General features: G+C 41.9%; 2 long non-coding RNA genes and 1 other non-coding gene across 3 annotated transcripts in view; 2 read left to right on the forward strand and 1 right to left on the reverse strand.

Moving 5' to 3' along the window:
• Positions 1 to 2,680, reverse strand: part of LOC128562800 (uncharacterized) — a 38,651-nt gene extending 35,971 nt beyond the window's left edge. Inside the window, exon 1 of the long non-coding RNA XR_008373509.1 lies at positions 2,292 to 2,680. This is a non-coding gene — a long non-coding RNA (uncharacterized LOC128562800). The remainder of the gene's footprint in view (positions 1 to 2,291) is intronic.
• LOC128562798 (uncharacterized) lies at positions 73 to 4,635 on the forward strand. The gene is made up of 3 exons (XR_008373507.1): positions 73 to 364; positions 1,200 to 1,372; positions 2,837 to 4,635. It is a non-coding gene; the product is annotated as an uncharacterized LOC128562798 (long non-coding RNA).
• A 4,780-nt stretch (positions 4,636 to 9,415) lies between these two features.
• LOC128562925 (U6 spliceosomal RNA) lies at positions 9,416 to 9,519 on the forward strand. The gene has a single exon (XR_008373620.1). It is a non-coding gene; the product is annotated as a U6 spliceosomal RNA (small nuclear RNA).
• The last annotated feature ends 3,331 nt before the right edge of the window (positions 9,520 to 12,850 follow it).

Genomic DNA, 12,850 nt, shown 5'->3' on the forward strand with positions numbered 1-12,850 from the left:
TACAGGCGCCCGCCACGACGCCCGGCTATTTTTTTCTTGCAGTTCGGCAGGGGCCGGGTTTGAACCCGCCACCCTCGGTATATGGGGCCAGCGCCTTACCGACTGAGCCAGAGGTGCCGCCCTATGGCTCCATTTATTAACCACCCATCTTTGAGCCTTGCAATATAATATTTTAAGTGGGAGGAGGAGGGTAAAAGCTAAGCACAGCATGATTCATAACTTAATGTGTCTCAATACACCTGAGTTTGATATTTTTTCCTATACATTATTTTGTTTAATCCTCATAGTGTCCGGTGAAGAATGTTGTTACTGTTATTACATATATGAGGAATAAATGTCTGGAGAACACGTGTGTTCAAAAAAGGTAAATGCTAAAATATTCAGAGGCAGAGTGGTAACAAATCTACTGATACCATCGTGGCTGGGCCAGGCCTGTCACCTGGGCTCACGGTGCTGGTGTGGGCACTTGCTACCTTCCCTTCCTTCCTCACATGTTTTTGGTAACACTCCAGCCAGCTGTCAAGTTTGTGCCTATCTCTGCTTGCCCCATAAATAAAAATATGATTAAATGTTGACTTGCTATGCCATTAAGCCATTTCAAAATCAAAGACAAGGAAGGTAAAGAGAAAACAGTATGGAAAGAGAAAAAAGGGAGCGGCACCCGTAGCTCAGTGGATAAGGTGCCGGCCACGTACCCCGGGCTGGCAGGTTTGAAACTGGCCCAGGCCAGCTAGACAACAATGACATCTGCAACAAAAAAATAGCCAGGCGTTGTGGCGGGCACCTGTAGTCCCAGCTGCTCGGGAGGCTGAGGCAAGAGAATCTTAAGTGATTCTCTTTAGAGTTTGAGGTTGCCGTGAGCTGTGATGCCACGACACTCTATCAAGGGTGACAGAATGAGACTCTGTCTCAAAAAAAAAAAAAAGAGAGAGAGAGAAAAGGTATGGAATTGTATGTAACAGGTAAAAAGAATGAATTAGATCTAAGCATACTGCCATGAAATGCTCTCCACAAAGCATGGAAAGTTAAAATAATAAAAACAGGTTGGGAACAACAAGTATAGCATGGCATCATTTATGTTTTGAAAAGTCATACAAAACAATATATGTACTGATATGCACACACATCTATGGAAACACAGGTAGGAAACAGTTCCTAATACCCCAAGTTCTTAATAGTGTTTTGTTTTGTTTCTTTAGGGAGACAATTGGGTTCGACTGAGGTGGGCAGTATTAGCAGACTTTTCCTTTGTCTTTTTTCAACATTATTTACTCATATAGTGGATATGTAAAGAAAAAAAAGAATAATGGGAAGAAAAGAAACAAGTGATGCTGTTAGAAAATAAAAGCTTAGCAACATGAGGTAAAGCAAGGTAAGTGATACAAATATAGCAAGCTACAATCTCCTGCCTCATTCATGTCCGTAAAAGACCAACAGGTTAGGTGAAAGTCCTCATGCTGACATTATTAATAATTGACCGAATTTAATTTAATGTCTCCTGTCTCTGCCAGAAGTACAGTTCTTTGTTCACTGGATTTAGAATCAGATGACCTGTTCAAGACCTGACACTACATTTTTCTGTAACCTTGGGCTAATTTCTCCAGGTCTTAGTTTCCTTAACTGCAGAGTAGAGAGAAGAGTAACATACTGTACAAGAGATAATGCAGAGAAAAGAACATCAAAACCAGGCAGACTGACACATGTAAACTACAAATTGTGTTAAGCTCATTCTCTTCCCATTCTCTGCCTCTTACTTCACAGAATTATTTTTTCTCATATTTTTAAGATGTCTGAATGTCCCACATTGAAGGAGAGCAAAATTAATAAGCCATTAGTTTTCAGTATAATATTTGCTGATAATAGATAGGCCTCCGTTATTTGGGACTTCAGATAATGCAGATGCTTGATTTTTAAGCTTCAATAACCACATTCATGCATTTATTTTAAGGAATATACTTACTTGATTCAATGTGATAAAATATATATCTTCTACTTTTGATGCAAGAGCTAAAATATCCAAATCAAACCATTTAAAGGATAAGCCAAAAATGTAATTAATTTTTTTAGTGTCTTAAAATGTGTTTATTTGTGGTCCTAATAAAATTTCAAGAATCCAATTATATATTTCCTTATAATAAAAAGGATTGCAGAAATAATAAGAGAAACATGAATGCCACCAATATAATTAAACACAAAAAAGAAATATGAACAAATCCACAAACATCAGTTGCATGCACACAACACCACGTCCAAGCCAGGCATGATGCAACTATTTTCGATTACAGTCTTACCTCTGAAACAGAGCCAAGTTCTCCTCTGCTTTTGCTGGATGTGCATTTATTTTAAAAGCACAGAGAACTGGAGAGTGCTGGTGAAGTAAATAAGAATCCAGTCGGTTTGGGTTCAGAAAGGATCCATTTGAAGGAACTAATTTCAAGCACACAAAGCACACATCTCTCCTGAGCTCCTCCACCCCATTAAACTGGGCTGTCATTTTAGAGCTGGGAGCCCATTGTTCACTTTCTTCTACTCTAATTAGATTTGACAGATTGTTCTTTCTGGCTAGACTGGCTGTTGCCAAGAACAGAGAAAAGATGAGGCTGCCCTTGTCATCACGCCCTTGGGATCGGTGACCTCCATCTTTGCCATAGATCACTGATATGCATCCTTAGCAGCTTCAAATCTGTCCTCCACCCTCTTCCCAATAAGCTCCCGGCATCTCAGCACCCCAGAGTTTTCTTACTTTCAATACTGTGAGATTCAAAGCCTAGGTTGGCTGTGGGAGTGGAATAAGTAGTGCTCTAATTATAACGCTGTGACCCTTGTTTTTTTGCAGGCCCCAGGAGAAAAAGAGACCGGCTTCCCAGCTTTCCCTCAGGAGTCGGGAAATATTGTTTGCTTAATAAAACACTGCCAGAAAGGACCCACATGTCTGAAGCAAATCCCTGACCCTGCTGCCCTCAGTTTCTATATCTGTAAAATGTCATCATTGATTCTCAGAGCTCTACCATGTCAAACACATGCTATGCTGGTATTACGTAAGTGTTAGATAATAAGATGGTAGAGATGAGCTCGGCACTTATAGCTCAGTGGCTAGGGGCTGGCTGATTTGAACCTAGCCCAGGCCTGCCAAACAACAATGACAACTACAAAAAAAAAAAATAAACAAATAGCCAGGTGTTGTGGCAGGCACCTGTAGTTCTAGCTACTTGGGAGGCTGAGGCAAGAGAATCGCTTAAGCCCAAGAGTTTGAGGTTGCTGTGAGCTGTGATGTCACAGCACTCTACCAAGGGTGACATAGTGAGACTCTGTCTCAAAAAAAGAATTGTTTTTTGAAATTAAAAAATAAATAAAGATGGTAGAGATGAAAGTGATCTCAGAGATCATCTACTCAATACCTCACATTGAACAATAAATAGCCTGCTAATCAGTCATTATTAATCTCTTTCTGGTTATCCTATGCTTGGCAATAAACTCCGTTGGCCAAGAAAGCAACTTACTTTCTCTGAAAAAGAAATTCTCCAACCTAGTGATTATATTTGTAGAAATGCTTCCCTTTGTTCATAGTTCAATGACCTTGCAATAGAACCTGAGTCACCAAATACTACTCAACTGTCACAGGGACAAAGTATGGAACTCAACAGGTTGGAGGGCTGGGCCCTTCTTTCATATAGGAGTAGCCCTGTCCCTGACCCAGCTTTGGCCAAGCCTTGAGAGCTGTGAGCAGGAGTGATGGTTAGGAAGTTCTTCTTGGAACAAACTTAATGTTTACTAGGCTGTAATGTAAACCCATTCATTCATCATTCATTCACCTACTCTAAAGCATTTATTAAAAACATATTATTTGCTAAGCACCTATGGGATCATAAGAACACTTAAACAAATAGGACCCAGACTCTAGGAGCTGGTAGTGTCAACACTATTACATGCAGTGGAGCACTGTGGGGGCCAAGTGAAAGTAGGAAATGGCTGATTTTCTTTGGATGAGGTTCAAGGAATCAGAAAAATGTCATAGAGGAGGTGATACTTGAGCTGAGCTTTGAGAAATAAAGGTTATTTTCTGGACATGGAGACATGGTGGGAGGGATACAAGGACATGGCATTCAGATAGAGCACGGTGTTTTAGGGAAAGAGAAGTTTTTGGCTTGTATAGCATACAGACGCCACCATCAAAGACAAGATTGATTAATGGAAACATTATGCAACAAGGGAGAATTTTGATTTTCTTGCTATAGTTCATGGGAACCCCTGATAAGTAGAAAGCAGGGAAGTGACATGATCCTAACTGCATTTCAGAAAGATGGTTCTGATGGAAATATAGAAGATAGTTTGGAGGATGGGGGGGAAGGAACAAGACTCAAGGCAAAGAGACTTTAGGAGACTACAGGAATTTAGGTAAGAGAAGGCAGCCGATCCAGTCTCTTCAACAAGTCCATGAGAAGGATAAAAAGGAGGGTTCTATTTTAGTTTCTAAGAAACGTCAACTACATTCAAAGAGACATAAACTTCATGCAATGCAATGTTCTGGACCCTGGATCCTGAAAACAGACAAATTGTAAAGAGAAAATTTGGGAGAGAGAGTATTAGACAATACTAAGAAATTACTGTTAATTTTGTTCAGTATGATAATGCTATTGTGGATAGTGTAATAAAACAGCATACTCAAGTGTTGATGGGTAAGATGTCATTATGTCTAGATTTGCTTTAAAGCATTTTAGAAGAAATAGCTAGGGGAGTAGGGTACCAGCCCCATATGCTGGAGGTGGCGGGTTCAAACCCTGCCCTGGCCAAAAAAAAAAAAAGAAAAAACTGCAAAAAGAAAAAATAGCTGGATGCTGTGGCTCGTGCCTGTAATCCTAGTACTTTGGGAAGCTGGGGCAGGAGGATCGTTTGAATCCAGGAGTTCAACAGCAGCCCAAGCAAGAGTGAGACCCCATCTCTACTAAAAGAACAATTAGCCGGGCATATGGTGCATGTCTATAGTCACAGCTACTCAGGAGGCTGAAGCAGGAGGACCATTTGAGCCCAGGAATTTGAGGCTGCTGTGAGCTAGGATGATGCCACTGCATTCTAGCCTGGGCAACCAAAAGAGAGCTCATCTCAAAAAAGGGGGGGCTCAGCACCTATACCTCAGCAGCTAGGGCGCCAGCCACATACATGGAGCTGGCGGGTTCGAACCTGGCCCAGGCCTGCCAAACAACAATGACAACTATAACCAAAAAATAGCTGGGTGTGGGCGGCGCCTGTGGCTCAAAGGAGTAGGGTGCCAGAGTTAATGGGTTCGAACCCAGCCCTGGCCAAAAACTGCAAAAAAAAAAAAAAAAGGCATTTTGGCAGGTGCCTGTAGTCCCAGCTACTTGGGAGGCTGAGGCAAGAGAATAGCTTACGCCCAAGCATTTGAGGTTGCTGTGAGCTGTGACACCTCTACCCAGGGTGACAGCTTGAGACTCTGTCTCAAAAAAAAAAAAAAAAAGTGTGTGGGGGGAGTGGAAGTGGGGAGAGGAAGAGAAAGAGACTGAGAATGAGAAGAATGGCCAGAGGGTCAGGAGGAGAATAGGAAAAAAATGCTTTCTGGAAAATCTGTTAAGAAGAAACAAGGGGAGCTGGTGCAGCAGCTCATACCTATAATCTTAGTACTCTGGGAGGCCAAGGTGGGTGGATTGCTCAAGCTCACGAGTTTGAGACCAGCCTGAGCAAAAAGAAAGCCCCTGTCTCTCTTTAAAAAAAAAATAAATAAATAGCTGGGTGTTGTGGCAGGTGCCTGTAGTCCCGGCTACTGGAGAGGCTGAGACAAGAGGATCACTTGAGCCCAAGAATTTGAAGTCGCTGTGAGCCTCAACACTACAATTACCAAGAACACTCTACCAAGGGTGACGAAGTGAGACTCTGTCTCAAAAAAAAGGAAAAGAAAAGAAAAAGCAATGGGTCTACTGCCCCAGAGTTAAAATGTTAAGTCTATTGAATTTAGCATCTAAATAACAATTGCCAAAGAAGTTGCAGGAGGGTGAATGTGCTGAAAAGAGAATGAGGGATGAATAAGTGAAGATGGGGAAGAGCCGGACTGCACGGTCCTCACAGACAGAGGGAGTTGGTAAGGAGGTGGCAAGAAATGGCTTGCAAATGGGAAAGCTCTGTGTCCAATGGGATGATTAGTAACCTCTGGGCCAGAAGTAGATTGCTGAGAGACAAAACAAGTTTTAGCTAAGGCAGGAGGAGGAGAAGGGTGCTCTCGGTACAGAGATGAAGAATCTAGGAAAGTTTACAGTGAACCAAAGTTTGCAGAGGCCAAGTTTTAGCGAAGGAAGGGGTTATTTGAGGTTGCAGTGAGCTATGATGATGCCGCCGTACTCTATCCCAGGCAACAGAGCAAGACCTTGTCTCAAAAAAGGAAAAAAAATATATACAAAGTATATTTATCTGAGCATTATTTATAATATCAATATGGGTTAGCTAATAAAATCATGATATATTCAAATAATGGAATATTATATAGTCATTAAAAGGATAAAGTAGATTTATATGCTACTTGTTATGAACATATGTATCAGAGTGCTAGCAATGTTGAAATTATTATTATTATTATTTTGAGACAAAGTCTCACCCTATTGCCCATACTGGGGTGCAGGGGTGTCATCATAGCTCCTAGCAACCTCAAACTCCTGCGTTCAAGTGGTCCTCCCACCTTGGCCTCCCAGAGTGCTGGGATTCTAGGCATGGAGCCATGGTGCCTGGCCAAAATGACTGGATTATATTAATATCAAATGGTTTTACAAAAACAAGGCAAGACTTAACAAGGATTACGAACTGCAGCCAATGAGTGGAAGGAAGAACATCATTCAGTAACCGGTATGAGGTATACTGCTCACTCAGTAAGAACTTAGTATTTTTCATCGACTTTCAGATATCATTGGTTATAAGACACTTCCTGATTTCAGAGTTGTTAAAATGTGAAAAAAAAATGTTATGTTAGGATCAACCAAATACAATGTGTTTAGGGACAGAAAACTGTGCATAGAGAACAGTGGAAGGGTGGGAAATGGGACATTAAGACCATCAGATAAACTCAAGAGGAGTGATTTCACATTCAGTGAAAAGGAGCTAGTGAAAGGCAGCTGGCACAGCACAAGAACACGCATAGAAGATTAATTCTGTAACTAAAAGAAGTAAGCATCTCTCCCTGCTGATTTGGACTGTATATATTTGGAAACGGTGAGTGTTAATTGACTTACATGTGTGAAGTTTTACTTCTCTATTTTTCCTTAAGTGGAGGCTGAGCTTGTAATTTTTTTATTCCTCCTCCCTGGTTTTTTTTTTTTTGAGACAGAGTCCACTATGTCACCCTTGGTAGAGTGCCGTAGTGTCATAGCTCACAGCAACCTCAAACTCTTGGAATCAAGCAATTCTCTTGATGCCTATTTTTTTTGTCACAGTTGTCATTGTTGTTTACCTGTCCTGGGCTGGGTTCAAACCCGCCAGCTTCGGGGTGCATGTGGCTGGCGCCGTAACCACCGTGCTATGAGCCCCTCCTGCCTGTTTTAAGCTGTTTGGCAGCTAAAGAGAAATAAAAGGGTATAGGAACAATAGATTGTTAGTACTCAAGGAGAAAGATCAAAATGTCTGCATTTTTCACATAAACAGAATATAAGGAACTCAAGAATCTCTTAAAGAATGTTCTGTATCTCTTCCCATCTTGTTCAGAGCTTTCAGTGAGCATTATTCTGTCATATGAAATCCAACCACTTCGCTCAATGTAGTCTCACAAGTTAGGAATTTGACCAGCTGTTCATGGGGAAGTCAGCTTAAAAATGTCAAGCATTCTCTCTCTCACACACACACACAAAGATGTTAGTGCCTAGCAATATATCATATACATACTATTTATTCACATAATATTTTCCTCACTTTTAGTTATTTTTGTCCTCCATACAGTGGCAAGCATTAAGGAAGGCAATTTGTTCTTAGTTATTACTGTGCTTCACAGTAAGTTCAAGCCAGGCCTGGACTACTGCCACCAGCAACGGCTGTATTCAGAACGTCATCAGACAATCCTGCCATTTGAAGTAATTACTGACCACAGACAGAGGGACTTGATCAAAACCTACAGATGTAGCTCTAGGCAAAATGCATTGGTAAATAAATTTACCTGCTAGGGTGTCAGATCTAGAAGGAAACCTAAAGAACATCTAAGCCCTGAAATTCCTAACTTTTTTTTTTTTTTTTTTGAGACAGAGTCTCACTTTGTCGCCACCAGTAGAGTGATGTGGCATCATAGCTCACAGCAACCTCAGACTTCTGGGATCAAGCAATTCTCTTGCCTCAGCCTCCCAAGTACCTGGGATTACAGGTGCAGGCCACAATGCCCATCTATTTTTAGAAGTGGAGTCTCACTGTGACTAAGGCTGGTCTCAAACTTTTGAGCTCAGGCGATCCACCCACCTTGGCCTCCCAGGGCAGGCGTGCGCCACCGCATGCAGCCTTTTTTTTGCTTTAAATTAGAGATAGTGTCTTGCTCCTTTGCCCAGGCTAGAGTGTAATGGCACAAACACAGGTCACTGTAACCTTGGACTCTTGGGCTCAGGCAATCCTCTCACCACAGCCTCTCAACTGCTGGGATTATAGGCATGAGCTACCATGCTGGGCCTTAGAGTCCTTATTCTTATACTAAGGTCTTGTCCCACTGACTATTTGTCAAATATTAGTATTTTTCTTCCTGATATAATAGAAAATGTAGTTTCATAGTTGATTAATAACAAAATCATAGAGCTGGAAAATGTAAACACTATGGTAGAAACCAGTCACAAAAGAACACTTGTTAGGGTGGCGCCTGTAGCTCAGTGAGTAGGGTGCTGGCCCTATATACCGAGGGTGGTGGGTTCAAACCTGGCCCTGGCCAAACTGCAACAAAAAAATAGCCAGGCGTTGTGGCGGGTGCCTGTAGTCCCAGCTATTCGGGAGGCTGAGGCAAGAGAATTGCCTAAGCCCAGGAGTTGGAGGTTGCTGTGAGCTGTGATGCCACAGCACTCTACTGAGGGTGATAAAGTGAGACTCTGTTTCTACAAAAAATAAAAAAGACCATGTGTTATATAATTTCATCTGTATGAAAAGTCCAGAACAGGTGACTCCATCGTAATAGAAGCAGATTAATAATTGCCAGGAGCCTGGGGGAGGGGATGGAAATGGGCACAGGGTTTCTTTCTGGGGTGATGAAAATGTTCTAAAATTGATTGTGGTGATGGTTGTACAACTCTGTGTATATACTAAAAACCATTGAATTGTACACTTTCAAAAAGTGACTTACATAGTACATACAATTTAGCTCACTGCAGCTGTTAAAAAGTCTACTTCTCACTGGATTTGAAAGATAATTTAAAATTTTCACTTCATTCTTGAACATTTCTCTAAAATAAGTAGGCAGATGCTCTTTTTGGCAGCACATATACTAAAGTTGGAACAATTCATAGATTAGCATGGTCCCTGTGCAAGGATGACATGCAAGTTTGTGAAGTGTTCCTTCCATATTTAAAAAAGAAAAAATTTGTCTTTCTTTTCTTTTTTTTTTTAAGAGTAGCCAGTTTTCAGTCGGATCTTCTCCCTAAACTTACATCTCCCTATTTAGGTCCACTTCCCTGTTCCCTGTGCCCACATCAACAGATTATCTTCCCAGAGCCCTGTCTGCCATTTAGAATCCTCCTCCTTTGTACCACCAAACCCTGCCTGTGCTAAAATGGTTCTCCCCACTGAGAAGGCCCAGCTCATATGTTACCTCTCCAAGGGCCTTTCTTTTCCACCTCACTGTAAATGGTTGGCCTTCCAGAGTATAAGAGGTGACATTTTGACTACATGTTTTGAAACCACATAGAAGGATTACCAGCCTTTTAACCTGGAATCCTTGGGCCCTCACCACCCCTCTCACCAAGTTAATGCCACATTTAATTTTCCTTATTATAGTGTCAAAATCCTTATCTGTTATTTTGTTTGTTTTTTGCTTTATTCTGCCAATTGTGCTATCCTTTCCCTCCTCTTTTTCCTGTCTCCTCACTTCCACCCACTTCCTTCCCCAGCCCCCCAAATACCTGGCTAACTCTTGCTGAATATTCAGGACTTTTTATTTTTTTATTTTTTGAGACAGCCTCAAGCTGTTGCCCTGGGTAGAGTGCTGTGGCATCACAGCTCACAGCAACCTCCAACTCCTGGTTTAAGTGATTCTCTGGCCTCAGCCTCCCAAGTAGTTGAGCCTACAGGCGCCCACCACAACGCCTGGCTATTTTTTGGTTGTAGTTGTCATTGTTGTTTGGCAGACCCGGGCTGGATTTGAACCCACCAGCTCTAGTGTATGTGGCTGGCACCTTAGCTGCTTGAGCTACAGGCGCCGAACCTCAGGACTCTTTTTTTTTTTGAGACAGAGTTTCACTATGTTACCCTCGGTAGAGTGCCATGGAGTCACAGTGATTCTCTTCCCTCAGCCTCCCAAGTAGCTGGGACCACAGGTGCCTGCCACAACACCTGGCCATATTGGGGGTAGGAGGGGGTTGCAGTTGTCATTGTTGTTTAGCAGGCCTGGGATGGGCTTGAACCCACCAGCCTTGGTGTATGTGGCCGGCGCCCTGCCCACTGAGCTACGGGCACTGCCAAATTCAAAAAATATTAAGGAGGCAGATTTCGTAGAACTTGCTAATGTGAAATAAATGTAAAAATAAATAAAGCCTAAAGATCCAGGAAAATAAAGTAGTGAATTTGAGAATAAAAATTGATAACAATTTAGTTTCATATGTTTTTTTAAGCTTGATATCATCTGCAATTTTAATCAAATGGATTCTCTATATCCTGTCAAACACATCTTTCTTAAACATCCTTTTTATAATAATGCTTTATTGATTCAGGGCCTTTAATGACTCCTTGCTAATGCACCAAGCCTAAGCTCTGCCTTACTTTCAGGGCTTTCATAGCTGGTCTATCCTGTCCCATCAGCTCCACACAAACATGGTCAGAGTGGCTGCTTCATCCTTCAGGACAAGGTCTTACTCATTCCTGCTTCCAGAACTTTTGCCACCCCCTAATCTGCTGCAGTATTTCCCCTATGCACATCTCAGGGACTATTCAAGGCTCAGCTTCAAGGTCATTTCTCCATGTAATACTGCCTACCTGGCCCATGGCTTCCTATGCCCTCAACTTCTGAAGCGTTTGGAGTTGAGAACATCTAATTTAGCACTTAATTATAGATGCTCATCTTACATAATTTACAGTTGTTTTAATGTGTGTTAGTCATGTTTTCTCCAAATAGATTTATAAGTTTATTGAGGGTAGAAACCATAATTTATACTGAAGATCATGAATCAGCCTATGCTCAAGGCCTAGATTTTCTTCCTCCTAGTTACGTGGCATTGGGTTTAACCTCTCTGGGCTTTAGTTCCTAATGCTTAGTTATTTATTTATTTACTTTTGAGAAAGAGTCTCACTCTTGCCCTGGGCAGAGTGCCATGATGTCCTCATAGCTTATAGCAACCTCAAACTCTTGGGCTTGAGAAATCCTCTTGCCTCAGCCTCCCCAGTAGCTAGGATTTCAGGCACCCACCACTAAGCATGGCTAGTTTTTTCTATTTTTAGTAGAGATGGGGTCTCTTGCTCAGGCTGGTTTCGAACTCCTGAGTTCAGGCAGTCCACCTGCCTTGGCCTCCCACAATGCTAGGATTACAGGCATGAGCCACTGTTCCTGGTCTAGTCCCTAATATTTAAAATGGAAATAATAAAAGTACTTATTTCATGGGCGGCACCTGTGATTCCAGGAGTGGGGTGCTGGCTCCCTATGCTGGAAGTGGTGGCTTCAAACCCGGCCCTAGCCAAAAACTGCAACAACAACAAAAATGTACTTATTTCATAAGGGGAGCTATAGAGCTAAATGAAACAACTCATGTACAGTGCTTGTCAGATGCTTGGCTCATTGTAAAAACTCAGTAAACAGTATAGCTATTATTATACCCTCTTCCCATTGCTTAGCATGTCATCAGTGAGTAGATGCCTAAAAATTAATTTTTGCTGACTTAGTAGATTGCATATAAATCTCTTTTATTTATTTATTTATTTATTTTGAGATAGAGTCTCACTTTGTTGCCCGTAGTAGAGTGCTATGACATCATAGCTCACAGCCATCTCAAACTCTTGGGCTCAAGAGATCCTCTTGCCTCAGCCTTTTGAGTAGCAACAACAGGTGGGGGCTAGAAGGCAGTAACACTGAATCACAATCCTTTATGGTTCCCTTTGTCTAAAACCTCTCAAAGTGATAGATGAAGGGCCATAGACATCAGGCAAGGTGAAATCTGATGTGGTGGGATTGCAGGGGGGTCATGAGAAGAGTGAGCACACCCAGCTTCCAGCCTGGTTCTGCTACCAGCTGGCTCTGCCTCAGTGGACATGTCAGTCCATTTTTCTGGTCTAAGGTTCCACATCAGCAAGATGACCAGTGAGGGACAAAGAAATCACCTCTAAAGCTCTTATAGCACCGGCATTTATGATTCTGTTGAGTGTAACAAATCTGTGCATTATTCTGGATTTTAGATTATTATTTCCTTTAAAAAAATATACTTTGGGGGCGGCACCTGAGGCTCAGTGAGTAGAGTGCCGGCCCCATATACTGAGGGTGGTGGGTTCAAACCTGGCCTCAGCCAAACTGCAACAACAAAAACAAAAAACCATGAAATTAACCTAAGTGTCACCCCTGCATGAATGGATAAGGAAAATGTGGCTCATACATGTAATGGAATATTATTCAGCCATAAAAAGAATGAAATTAAAAAAAAAAATCTACTTTTCTCTCTCCCCTCATCCTCTCCCTCCCAGAACACACACTTTGCCC

The sequence above is a fragment of the Nycticebus coucang genome, chromosome 12 (assembly GCF_027406575.1).
Source record: "Nycticebus coucang isolate mNycCou1 chromosome 12, mNycCou1.pri, whole genome shotgun sequence".
NCBI lineage: Eukaryota > Metazoa > Chordata > Mammalia > Primates > Lorisidae > Nycticebus > Nycticebus coucang.